Here is a 13,562-nt window from a genome sequence, read left to right on the forward strand (position 1 = left end):
GTTTAGTGGCGGGTAACGGTAATATTACTTTTGTACCTAATTTTGTATGGTCTTTGTCCAGCTAATCGGTATGAGTGTTTACAAAACCATTGTGCTCCTAATGCACAATAGATGTGTAGAGGTATTGAACACGTTATAAATCTTTGTACTGAAAAGTAAGTCTGTGTGCAGGTGACAGCTGAAATGTGTTGATTCTGTTCTACACAAGTTTGTTAGTACTGCAGAAAGTTTCCAGCAGGCCAAAGATTCTATATACTACATACTAAGTATTGTAAGCAGCCTTAAGTTATTAGACAGAATGGTCTCAGAATGACAATTTCAACTTAACATAGAAGACTATGTGCACCAGGTACTAACATATGTATATTGTCTTATTTTGCTTCAAAAGGTGGGTAATCTGTTAAGTGAACACAGTATGAAGGCTGCAGGTAGTATAATGTTTAGCTCTCGCCCCCCTCCCTGAACCTATTATGGCCCTGGGGCCCCAATCCCCCAAGGCCTTATTTATTTTAAAGGGGAGGGAGGCCACATATCCTCCTCCCTGAGCCTTCTTACGGCCTGAGGGACCCAATCCCCCAGGGCCACTCATTTGAATGAAAGGGAGGGGGGCTGTCCCATCCCCTCTCCGAGCCTTGTAAGGCCCTGGGGACCCCAGCTTACTGTGCTATTAATAAATATAAAGGGGAAGGGGCCTTGTGGCCCATTACGAGTGCCTTGTTAGACACGGGGACCTCATCCCCCAGGGACACATTTATATAAAGGGGAGGGGGCTGTGCTGCACCCCTCCCAGAGCCTTGTTAGGCCCTGGGAACCCCATTCCACAGGGTAATATCTATAATTGAAGGGGTCACATGGACCCCTCCCCAACCTTAAAAATGCACTGAGGACCCCATCCCCCAGGGCTGTATCGTTTTTTTAAGGGTGAGGACTGTGTGGCTCACCTCCTCAAGCCCATATAGGCCCTGCGGACCCCATAACCCTGGGCCCTTATCTTTTAAAGGTGGGTGCCCTGGTTCCCACCCAGAGCACCCACCATAAACTTGTTAGGGGGTGCGGGGAGACCCTAGGCCTCCAGGGCCCCAGCCAGCTCCCCCCATGAAACGGGGGCTGCCACTGACCTCGCCCGCAAGGAGCAGCTACTAATGCTGTTCCCTCTGGGAGGGAGAAATATTTTGATCAGTTTCCCTACCCCTATCAGTGCGGGCAGGGAAACAGATCAAAGTCTGCTTTCAGCCGGCAAGGGCATTTTTAAAGCGCCCGCTCGCTGAAAGTGGACTTAGCGTTTGGACCTGCTTGGCAATAAATTAAAAAATACTCCCTCTAAGCAGGAGCAAACACAGGTTTTCTTGCCTATGCCAGTGCAGACTGGAAAATCACTATGTCCCAGGGGTGGGATCCCCGGGACATAGTTAGTGACCCAGCTCGGGGGAATGCGGTCCCTGAGGCCATTAAAGGCTCAAAGGAGGGTGGCCGCTCATGGCCACCCTTCCTTAAAGTAATCAGCACTAGGGGTGGGCTCCTCAGAGTCTTTCATGACTATGGGAGGGTGGCCATACGGCCCCCTCCCCAATTTGTTAAATTTCAGCCCCGGGGGTGAGCTCCCCAGGGCCTTTTGAAGCTCAGGAAGGGGGAATTGTTGCCCCTCGCCATATAAAGTAATTTTGGCCCCAGTGGAAGGTTCCCCAGGACCTTTAGCGACACACAGATATGGGGTAGCACACCTCCCTCCTCATATAAAGTAATTTTGGCCCAGGGTTTGGGCTCCCCCAGGGCCCCTGGAGGCTCAGGGAAGGGGGAGCACTGCCCTCTTCCCCCCATATGATCTAATTTTGGCCCCAGAGGTGGGCTCCCCAGGGCCTCTTGATGCTTGGGGAGGGGCCTGTGCAGCCGCTCTCCCCATATAAATACATTTCTGCCCCGGGTTGTGGGCTCCATGGGGCCACTGATGGCTCCAGGAGTGGCCACGCAACATTTCAGGCGCAGGAGACTATGGGGGTCATTCCGACCCTGGCGGTCATGGGCCGTCAGGGCCGGGGACCGCGGATGCACCGCCAACAGGCTGGCGGTGCATCCAGGCCAATTTTGACCACAGCGGTAAAGCCGCGGTCAGAAAAGGGAAACCGGCGGTTTCCCACCGGTTTTCCCCTGGCCTGAGGAATCCTCCATGGCGGCGCTGCAGGCAGCGCCGCCATGGGAATCCGACCCCCTTCCCGCCAGCCTGGTTCTGGCGGTTTTGACCGCCAGAACCTTGCTGGCGGGAATGGGTGTCGTGGGGCCCCTGGGGGCCCCTGCAGTGCCCATGCCAATGGCATGGCACTGCAGGGGCCCCCTAACAGGGCCCAACAAAGATTTTCAGTGTCTGCATAGCAGACACTGAAAATCGCGACGGGTGCAACTGCACCCGTCGCACCCTTTCCACTCCGCCGGCTCCATTCGGAGCCGGCATCCTCGTGGAAGGGGGTTTCCCGCTGGTCGGGCGGGCGGCCTTCTGGCGGTCGCCCGCCGGCCCAGCGGGAAACTCAGAATTACCGCAGCGGTCTTTTGACCGCGCTGCGGTATTCTGTCGGGGGAACTTTGGCGGGCGGCCTCCGCCACCCGCCGAAGTCAGAATGACCCCCTATGAGCCTGATTTAGAACTCGGAAGATGGGCACTCCATCACAACCGTGACAGATATTCCGTCCACATAAATCTAAATCCCATTATGTCCTATGGGATTTGGATTTTGGCAGACAGGATATCCATCATTGTTGTGATGGAGTAACCTGTCTGCCGAGTTCTAAATCAGTCCCTTAGTCCCGAGCCCTTTAATCTATGCCATTAACATTTTTATTATGGTGCTGGCAGACAATCAATCTGCTCGCCTTCATGGAAGTCTGACTCCCATGGGAGAGAATAGCCCAAGCGAAATAAAGCTCCATGTGCCAATCAGAATGTCCTATTTTTGAATTGGCGCTCTCGCAAGATACTCTTGAGACTCTTGCGGGCCCAACTGCCCAGATATATAATTATTTTCCAACCTTAATTTCTCAAAAACTACTGAACAGAATTACAACAAATCATAAAAAGCAGAAGCTACAAGCCATGATCTAGCTTTTTACCAAATTTGGTGTATTTTCGTTCAGCAGTTTTTGCTGCAGGCCTGCCTAAAGAAGTCTATGGAAAATGCATGGGGAGTTTGCATTTTGGGCCCTCTTTTTTTCTCTGCCCCTGCTTGATGGATAGCCCCAAAACTTTCCAGAAAGGAGCTGAAATGGATGAGCTTTTTTTTGCAAAGCTTTGTGAGGGATGTCGAATGGGGACAAAGTTATTAGCAACACAAAAAAACACTTTTTCTATGAAACAGGTGACCTAATTATAACTACCTGGGGTGACTGTCATTAGGAAATATATAGAAATTCACTTAAAAAAACAGATGTTACAGGGACGTTATAGAGACTTTAAGGCATGAGTTATAGTTACTTTAGATAACTCTAACTGTAACAGGTGAATTTCTATGGGTTTGTACATTTAAAATGTGAGCCTCAGTATAACGTCCCTGCAACCTTTGGGCTTTTAAAGTTAATTTTTATGTTTTTTTTTTAAATCTCCTTCCTAACTATAACGTCCCTGTAACCTCTGGTGGTTTTAAGTGAAGTTCTGTGTTTTTTTTAACATAAAGTAATTTTCATTACTATATGTTAATCCATCCGCCGCAGTGCACAGCCTTTGGCCGTGAGCAGCAACGTTTGGCCACAGGGTCTGGCCTGCGTCCAAGCCCTGCAGCCAATCCTCTATAACCACCCAACCTTGCATCATACATGGCCGAAGGGTCTTTCTCTCTGGGTGTGAGAATAGGTGTGAGAGGGTGTCTGGGTATGAGAGTGGGTGAATGACGGTCTGAGTGGTTCTGTGAGTGTATGTGTGACACATGAGTAGGTGTGTCACTGTCAGGGTCTGTGAGTGGGTGTGTCAGTGTCTGAGAGGGTCTATGAGTGGGTGTGTCAGTGTCTGAGTGGGTCTGAGTGGGTCTGTGAGATGGGGACATTTCCCACTCTTGTTATTCAGAGGCATAAATGTGATTAAGGTGATCATCCTCTACAACTTTTTATTTTTATTTAGGCCACACCCATCTATATTGAGCCATTCTTTTTTTCAAAATGTCTTTGATTTCTCAAAAAAGCTTTGAAACCCCAAAAGGGGGCAACAATATATACAAGCATGGGGACATTGTGCCTCAACCAGGTTTCACTAGCTCACAGAATTATTTCCTTAATGCAAATAATAACAACTTAGCCATCTGTTGATGTTATTTTCTAGCCTTTGATCCAACTATATATTAGTTAAACAACAGCTCATTAATAGAAAATGTACACTAAAAGGGAAAATGTTACTTACCCAGTAAGCATCTATTCGTGGTATGTAGTGCTGTAGATGCCCTGCATCGGCCTGCCATCTAGTGTTGGGTCCAGAGTGGTGCACTTTTTTTTTTTTTGGAAGAAACGTTTGGAGTCAATGGCTCGACTGACTCCTCCTCTCGGTGATAGTGCGCCTGGGCATCGACTCCTTTGTTACATTGTTTTCCCACAGGCGGGTGAGAAAAGGAGTGTAGGAGATGTATAGAGAAAGAGATATTCAAGCAAGTGTAACTACATATGTACAAATATATACAAAAATAACGTAATTGAAACAGGCACAGGCGTCCAGGGAGGGTGCATGTGAATCTATAGCACTACATGCCATGAACAGATGCTTACTGGGTAAGTAACATTTTCCGTTTGATGGCATGTGTGGCTGTAGATACACATGCTCTGCATAGACTGTAAAGCAGTCCCTCCATAAAAGCAGTGGCTAGCCTGTAGGAGTTGCAGGTGACTGGAAAAATGTTCGTACCACAGATGATGTGCTGGTACATCCATGCAGTCATGTTTTGTGAATGTGTGTGGTGTAGACCATGTAGCTGTATTACAAATGTCAGTTATAGTGATATTTCCAGGGAAAACCATATTGTCACAATTTTTCCAGCTGAATGTGGTCTAGAAATAACAGGTAGCAGTCTCTTTGCTTTAGCATAACAAGTCTGTATACACTTAACTATCCATCTAAATATGCTGTTTTTGGATACTGGACTGCCTTTGTGAGGTAGTGAAAAGGCTACAAAGAGCTGTTTAGTTTTCCTAAACTCTTTGATTCTGTCAATATAAAACATGAGTACTCTTTTAACATCAAGAGTGTGGAGACCTCTTTCCACAACAGACTCAGAATGAGGAAAGAAGACTGGTAGCTCAAATGATTAGTTTATATGGAGTTGTGAAACCACTTTAGGAAGGAACTTCGGGTTTGTGCAAAGGACCACCTTGTCTCTATGAATTTGGAAGAAAGGTTCTTCCAAGGTTAGGGCCTGCAGCTCACTGACATACCTGAGTGATGTGATAGCAACTAAGAAATCTACCTTCCAAGAAAGGTATTGAAGAGGACATGAATGAAGTGGCTCAAAAGGAGGCCCCATAAGCCTGGTAAGCTTAATATTGAGGTTCCAGGATGGTGCAGAAGGCACCCTGGATGGAATGATCCTTTTAAAGCCATCCATGAAAGTTTTAATGACTGGGATTCTGAAGAAAGAACTATGTTGTCTGTGCTGTAAATATGCAGCTATAGCTGTGAGATGTAGGCGAATGGAAGTGTAAGCTAACTTTGCCTTTTGTAAATGGAGCAGATGGAAAATTATGTCTTGAACAGTAGCTTTGATATGGTAAATACTTTTGGGTTGGCAGTAGCAAACAAAAGGTTTCCATTTTGCAGCATAACATGCCCTAGAGCTTCCCTGAGAATGTCCATATATTCCGCAAACAATTTAAAGTAAACAAACTCCATGCCTTCAGCAGCCATATTGCAAGATTGAGTGACGTGGGGTCTGGATGCCTGATCTGTCCTTGATTTTGAGTGAGAAGGTCCAACCTGTTGGGAAGCTTCTTGTGGGAACTACTGATAGGCCCAGACGTTTGGTGAACCACAGCTGGTGCACCCAAGTGAGAGCTACAAGGATCATGGTAAGAGATGTTTGCCTGATCCTCCTAACCAGAAATGGAATGAGAGGGAGAGGTGGAAAAGCATAAGCAAATATCCCTGACTAGGTCATCCATAGAGTTTTGCCCTTGGATGCAAAGCTTGGGCATTTTGCATTTTCTGCTGTGGCAAAAGGGTCTGTCTGAGGAGTTCCTCACTTTGCTAAGTATGTTTGAAGGACTTGTGGGTGGAGTTCGCATTTGTGGACTTGTTGTTGCATCTTGCTGAGCACGTCTGCAATGTTTAGTAGCAAAATATTGGTAAACCCAATATGGCTAGCCAGTTCTTTCTCCAGGGATTTACCCCACAAATTTGCCCGGATGTGTCCCTTGATTAACTGATATGTTAATGTGGTCCTACATGAATGTACTTTAAGAACATCTGTACAGCCTTGAGAAAGGCCCAGGTGTATACACCGCTGGGGGGGCAAAACACATGTCAGCACCTGCTCATTATCCATGTATGTTTAATTGGCTTTCCGTTATCCATGAAGTTCAAAATAAACTTTCATTGCAATTTCTGACTGGAATGGATGGATTGACCATAACTGAGATTGGATTATTGAAGATATGAACTAATTGATTGAACTATGGGTTTACCAATATTTTGCGACTAAACTTCATTTACATAGGTCAATCTAAGGGGTCCATACCTCCTTGGTAACCCATAACTGTCAAAGAATAGGGCATTTAGCAAGAGAGTTCTGGACCCTATTTTGGAGTATACACGTTTGCAAAGTTGTTGTCTGTCCCTGGGAGATACTCTATCACCAGGGGAATGTGGTGGTGAAGAACCCACTTCCATATTGTCTGAGAGAGTTTTGACAATTGGGATGACTGAGTCCTCCCCCGTTTCTGTAGATAATGCATGGCTGTCATTGTCCATGCAGAGTAAGACAGCCATGTGAGATAGGTGATGAAAAAATGCTTGCAGGGCTAGAAACACTGCCTTAAGCTTGGGGTATTTGATATGTAGGGATTGGTGACTGACATCCCGGAGGCCCTGTACAATGAGATCTTTAAGGTGAGCGCCCCATCCCATCAGTAACGGATCTGTGGTAAGTATGATCTGAGGCACATCGTCCAGAAAAGGCTGTCCTTTCAACAGGTTGGTGGTGTTCCACCAGTGCAGAGAGCAGTGAGCATGGCGGTCTAACAACACTAGATCTTCCAGGTGACCTTATGACTGAGAATACTGATGAGACAGACACTACTGCAGGGGCACATGTGAAGTCTGGAATGGGGAATGATGGCAATGCAGGATGCCATCATTCCTAACAGGAGCATAATAGTCGTGACTGTGTATGTGCGATTCTCCTGAAACTGAGGGAGAAGAGACTGAAAACTCTGTACGTGGGCCGGGTTGAGCCTGCATTGAGAACAGCTCCTAGATAAGTGGCTGTATCTGAAGGAGATGGAAGTGGGATTTTGAAAAGTTGAGTGTGAAGCCCAGAGTGTGAAGAAGATCCACTGTCAACTGGATGTGATATTGGCAATGTTGTAATGTACTGGCTTTGATGAGCCAGCCATCTGGGTAAGGGAACACATGGATGTTCTGTCTTCTGAGGTGTGCGGCAACTACTGCTAAACACTTTGTGAAGTCTCTGGGAGCGGTAGTGACCCTGAAAGGCAGGACTTTGAACTGGTAATGTCTGCCTGCAATAACGCACCTTAGATATTTTCAGTGTGCAGGGTGGATGGGAACATGAAAGTAGGCATCCTTTAGATCTAGAGCTGTCATAAAGTCACCTTGTTGCAGAAGTGAAATAACATCTTGAAGAGTAACCATGTGAAAGTGTCTGACAGAATGTATCAGTTTAGTGGTCTGAGGTCGAGAATAGGCCTGAGAGAGACGTCCTTTTGGGGAATGAGGAAGTATATGGAGTATACCCCTAATCCCTGGTTTTGTAAGGGAACAGGCTTGATGGCCCCTTTGAGAAGAAGGGATTGAAGCTCTTGTTTGAGAAGGGTGAGGTGCTCGTGGGATAGCCTGCATGTGCAAGGGCAAATATTTGGAGGAGTGGTAATGAGCTCCAGACAATCACCATAATGAATAATGGAAAGGACCCAATTGGTCCCTGGTGATGTTGACCCATTCTGAGTGGGGGGAAGACAGAGGATGTCACTGTTTTGCAGTGGAGGAAGAGCCTCTGGAAGGGGTACGTTTACCTCTCCCCGTATTGTTGTTCCCTTTGTAGGAACCCCTTGTAGAAACCCCTAGAATAGGTGTCTGGATGGTGAAGTGGACGCCTCAGAGGATCTGGATTTAGAGGAGCCTCTGAAACTGGGGTGACGAAAAGTGCCTATCTGTGTGGGGGACTGGAGGGGCCCCATGGCCTCTGCCGTATCTGTGTCCTTCTTTAGCTTCTCAAGGATAGTATCCACTTGAGGGTCAAAAAGATGTTCATTGTCAAAGGGCATGTTAAGGACCTCATGCTGAACTTCTGGTTTGAAACTGGAGCAGCAGAGCCAAGCGTGCCTTCTGAGGAGAACACCTGTGTTAATGCCACGTGTCGCTGTGTCTACGGTGACCAGGGCACAGCAGATGGAATTATTAGAAATTGTTTGCCCCTCTGCAACTATTTGTTGCCCTCTCTTCCAGTGCTTATCTGGCAGAAACCGGAGGAGCTCCTCCATTTTGTCCCAGTGATCTGGGCAGCAATGCCTGGGAGTTGGCGATATGCCAAAGGTTGGCTGCTTGCGCAGCAACTCTTTTGCCGACAGCATTGATTTTCTTGATCTCCTTCTCAGGAGGAGACGAGTCCCCAGTGGCCTGGCTATTGGCACATTTCCGTACTGTGGTGGTGACAATGGAGCCACAAGGGACATGAGACATAATATATATTGGGTCAGAGGGAGCCGGCTTATGTTTTTTGTTAACCCTAGAGCCGACGGGCTCCTTAAAGGTCTCATCATCATGACTCAGCATGCCATGGAGCAATGGGAGAAATTGACTATCCCTGTGTGTGGCTGTGAGTGTGTGAAACAGTACGTCCTGTTCGATGGGGTCCCTGAGTAGCTCTAAATTATGAAATGCAGCTGTTCCTGCCTCTACTTGTTGGTAGGAAGTAGTGTTCTCTGGTGGTGAGAGGTGTGCGGGGTACATGTCCGGATCATTGGAAAGGATAGGGTCAGGATCATAAGTGTACCATGTATCTGGATCATGTCGTGGCCCACCCAAATCTTCCTCAACAAATAAAGGAGATGCTTGAGGGGTGTAATCTCCTGGTGTAGGTAAGAGAGGAGAATGAGGAGGGGAGGTCAGTGGAAAAGAAGGTGGAGGAGGGCGTGTTTGGTGGAACAGAAGGAGGAAGAGGAGGAGGTGGAGAAAGCCTGCCAGATGGACTGGTGGCCTAGTCCTTAGTTCTTCTCTTTTGAGGTGGAGGAGTATTTAAGGCATCCTGAAAAGAAAGCTTCCTCTAACAGAACAGGAGGAGAAGCAACAATGTGTCCTGTATCCTCTTGAATATGAAGGCAGCACTGAAGAGCATCCATAGTTTCCATTACAGGCTCCACAGCAGATGGAGTAGCAGAAGACTGACTGGGGCCTCTGTGTTTCAAAGTTTTCAGTTCTGTGGGTTTTGGCACCAAAGGATTCAGTCAGTGCGATTTGGTCGGCCCCGAAGTGGAGGCTGTGAACGGTCGGCACAAGGTTCGGACCAAAATGGAGATGATGTCTCGGTCTGAAGTGCCAGAAGTCTTAGCCGAAGAGGATGGCTTGGCTATTTTCTGAGCCGGGATGGAGGGCTGAGCAGCTGAAGTGGATTTTTGGTTCCCACCATCGTCTAGTGGCAGTGGTGGACCGGAAATCTCCAGAAGTGGCCTCTTTCGAGTCTTGGGAGGTAGGAGGGTCCACAGTACTCACGGGTTCTGCTGATGTTATCTCAGGCTTAAGATGTCTGACTGCATACTGGAGTCAGAAGAGTCCTGGGTGGAAAGGGCCTCTTCTTGTTGTGCAGATTCCTCCTGAGTGTGTTCCTCCCCAAAGATGTCCGGGGTCTTGTGCGCCATTTCCAGCTGATGTGCCCATATGTTGCGAACCGTTTTTTTCGACTGGAAAGATCTGCAGGAGTCACAGGTAGCCTCCTGGTGATCAGGGGAGAGGGCAGATGACATGCCAGATGTTCATCATGGGGGAAAATTTAGTGTGCCACCGGGGACAGAAACAAAATTGTGTTTGTTCCATCAGGTTAGTATACCGTTCGGTGCTGCGAGTTAAGGTAGGCACGAGATGGGCGAGGTCGCCCCAAAGGGTGCGTGGTTGGTGCCTGGAAAGATGAATCGAGGCGAGCTCTTTGAAGAAAAGGAGCAAGCAGAAACAATACCGTTGAAGAAAGTAAGAAGGAAAGAAAGATTTAGAACCAGAGCAAGTCAAAAGACGGAGCAAAGATATACATATCCAAACCTCACAGCGGAGAGAAAACAACCTAACAAATGAGTCAATGCCCATGCGCACTATCGCCAAGAGGATGAGTCACTCGATCCTGTGACTCTGACTGCTTCTTCAAAGAAAAAAACTTCCACCACTCCGAACCCAACAGTAGATGGCAGGAGTATGCAGAGCATGTGTATCTACAGCCACGCATGCCATTAAACATGATGTTTTAATAAGGAAAGCTAAGGAAACAATTCTCAAGTGCATAAGTAACAGTGCTGTGCAAAATACTTGCTTGGTGCTGAGGCAAAATTGATACAAATACATAATAAGCAATACACAATTTTCACATTCTGTAAGCAGCCTGTATATTTGATCTAATTATTAAAATAGGTCTGCTTTGTTAGTCGGCGACAATTTGATCCACACACATAAAGGGATCGTCGTTAAGACTTGAATCAAAAGTATACCTAAGGCAGTATAGTGTAAAAAAGTATATACAGAAATCTCAAATTAGTACTGATGCCTGCCCAAAACAACACCGCCAATGAGAGGCAGCAAGCAATCTGCAGCCTGGTGGGGGACCGACATGAGACTTTGCTGAGGACTCATCAATCACCAGCTCCGTGCGGTTGTAAAGTGCTGGTAATCAGGCACTGAGGACCCAACTACTAATATTAATTCAGGTGACATTCCTCTCAGAGATTCCGGTGCTCCACTCTATATTCCAATTGACCAGACCAGTTTCTTCTCAGTCACATCTTGACGTGGTTTCTTCAGTATCTACATCCAACTTGGAACATTACTGAACTATCCTTGACAAACAATAGCGCAACAGTGCTTGAACGACAATCAGGTTGTTCCGACTTCAGTTTGCCTAATAGATTAATGTATTTCCCCTTGGTCAGGGGTGCAAAAATATTGAGATGCCGTTAATTAAAACCATGAGGGTAGTACGCGATGTTGCACCATAGGTATTATGCTATGTATACTGTATTTTTGGAAACTGGAATATGTGTTTTGTGCTGTGGCAGTAAGTCAGCTAATAATTGCCTATTATGGCAATCAAAGCTTGGTAGACCAAGCATCATGTTCTTTGAGTGAATGGAAAGTGAAGCCAAAAAGGCTCTATACGGTCTGGTCCTCTTCTGACATTGGGAATCTGGTTAATGCCAAGGAATTAATCAGACCCAAATATTTTCCATGATGTATATTTGTAATTTATATTGTGTAGCAAATTCTTTGTACATAGGCATTCCAAGTATTCTAGCTCTGCCATTTCACACGGCCTCCAACAAGAACTCTCTTTGCTACATTGTGTGAGAAATACATAGTGAGTTTGCAAAAGGTATGCTACTACAGCAGGTACCCAAGTATCCACTGTTAGTGAGTCCAGGAGGAAGTCTAAACACTGTATCTGTGAGTAAGGAAGGAGTAAAACTGCTTTCAGAGAAATAATTCGACGTTCTACACAGAATAGTGGTTGAAGTGTGGGAAAGAAATATTTCAGAAGAGGAGGAGTCTGATTGACTGAGATAGAGCAAGATTTTTACAGGTGACTGAAAGGATGGGAGTTAATGAAGAGCCTTGTGGCTGCTCAGAGCAGCCAAGATGTTCAGGAACCTAGTGGCTGAACGTTCTTTGTCTAGGCCGGTGACCAAACCAAAGTGGGTAGCGCACTGCTGCCTCTATCCTGACAGCAATAGTCAATTTTCATGAAGCACAGAAGATGGTTAGATCTTGGAAAAACCCACGCATGTGAAACACTGTGACTCATCACTGATAGATCTACACACCCCAAACATGGAGGTAGTACACTGTTTGAGAACCCACTCTACTGTCTAGGAGGTTGGCCCATCTCCCGATGCTCACCATGCATAGATCCCTGGCTGCATGATGCACCCAGGACCCTTGGAATCTGGGAGGTATGGATGTTACTCCAGCAAGGGGGTTTTATGCCTTCTCAGTGCTGCATACCAGTAGAATATGCATGGTGTACTTCACAGGATGGTGAAGATGCCTGTGCCCTCAGTGAGGGAGAATAAAAGGTGAGACAGATACTGCAAGAATGATATGTATTTTCATTATATGTAAATGATTTATATGCTTGTCCACCTACTGTTACAATGAACATGGCCAGCAATGTCAGTGGAAATAATGTGCTGTAAATAAACTCCTAGAACTTAACAATCAGGTCGAGGCACTGTGTACATACTGCATATTTCACAGTGACTACCGAGGATGTTTGTAATCCCTGAAAAAGGGATAGCTCTGCAAACCCCCAAAAAGTCGGTGTGATGCCAATCCTGACCTGCTATCTGAGGTGATGAAAACCTGCCACTGTAGGTAAGGAAACTAGAGAAAGACAACAGAGTCACTGCTGATATTATTCAGTGTACTGGTCAGTATTGTGAGTGCCACATTGGGACAAAGGCCCAGAGACCATGATAATGGAACATGCACAAATGTCTTGGAGCCCTGTGATTATTACTATTGCACACTTACTAGTCAGCACAGTGGAAGCCAGTGAATTGCACAAAACCAGTTGCACTAGAACAGTTCTTGAAGGCAGCCTGCTTGAGACATGTGTGAGTACCAGTGAAGCTAATGAATGTATGAGAAATGGCCATCTCCATATTTTGGCACATTCCAGGACAGGTATTCCCTAGGAGGATGAAGCACAGAGACATTGAGCTACTTGTATCTTCTGGATGCAGACTTGAGGGACAAGGCACTGTCCCTGGACTGCTGTGTTCCTAATGAGGCCGGGCCAACATGGTTCCATGTGAACTAGATATCATTCTTATGCTTCGGTCCCTGTGCCTGACTGAGAACAATCAAGACACTGATACTACAAAGAAGTAAGTACTTAAGAACCATGTCTGTCTTGCCAACCACAAATCAGTATGGAGGTCAAGAGACCACAGCATCAGAGGCATTAGAGGAAAGTGAAACTTGAAGGACAAGCCAACTGATGTCTACTGCTCACAGAAGATGCAGTCATCGTAATGACAGATTCCCCAGCTGAGGAGCAACTCAGGATGGAGGTTGAGACAGAAGATCAGCTTCTTGTGATATACCTGTCATGAGCCAACCTGTCTGGGTAGAAACATAATGTGGCAAGTGGAAAAGAAGCCATATCCCT

General features: G+C 46.5%; 1 protein-coding gene across 1 annotated transcript in view; it reads right to left on the reverse strand.

Moving 5' to 3' along the window:
- ZNF704 (zinc finger protein 704) overlaps nucleotides 1–13,562 on the reverse strand; it is a 543,928-nt gene that overhangs the window by 415,276 nt on the left and 115,090 nt on the right. The gene's annotated exons all lie outside the window — the stretch shown is intronic.

Source organism: Pleurodeles waltl, chromosome 2_2, assembly GCF_031143425.1.
Source record: "Pleurodeles waltl isolate 20211129_DDA chromosome 2_2, aPleWal1.hap1.20221129, whole genome shotgun sequence".
In the NCBI taxonomy this organism is placed as follows: Eukaryota; Metazoa; Chordata; class Amphibia; order Caudata; family Salamandridae; genus Pleurodeles; species Pleurodeles waltl.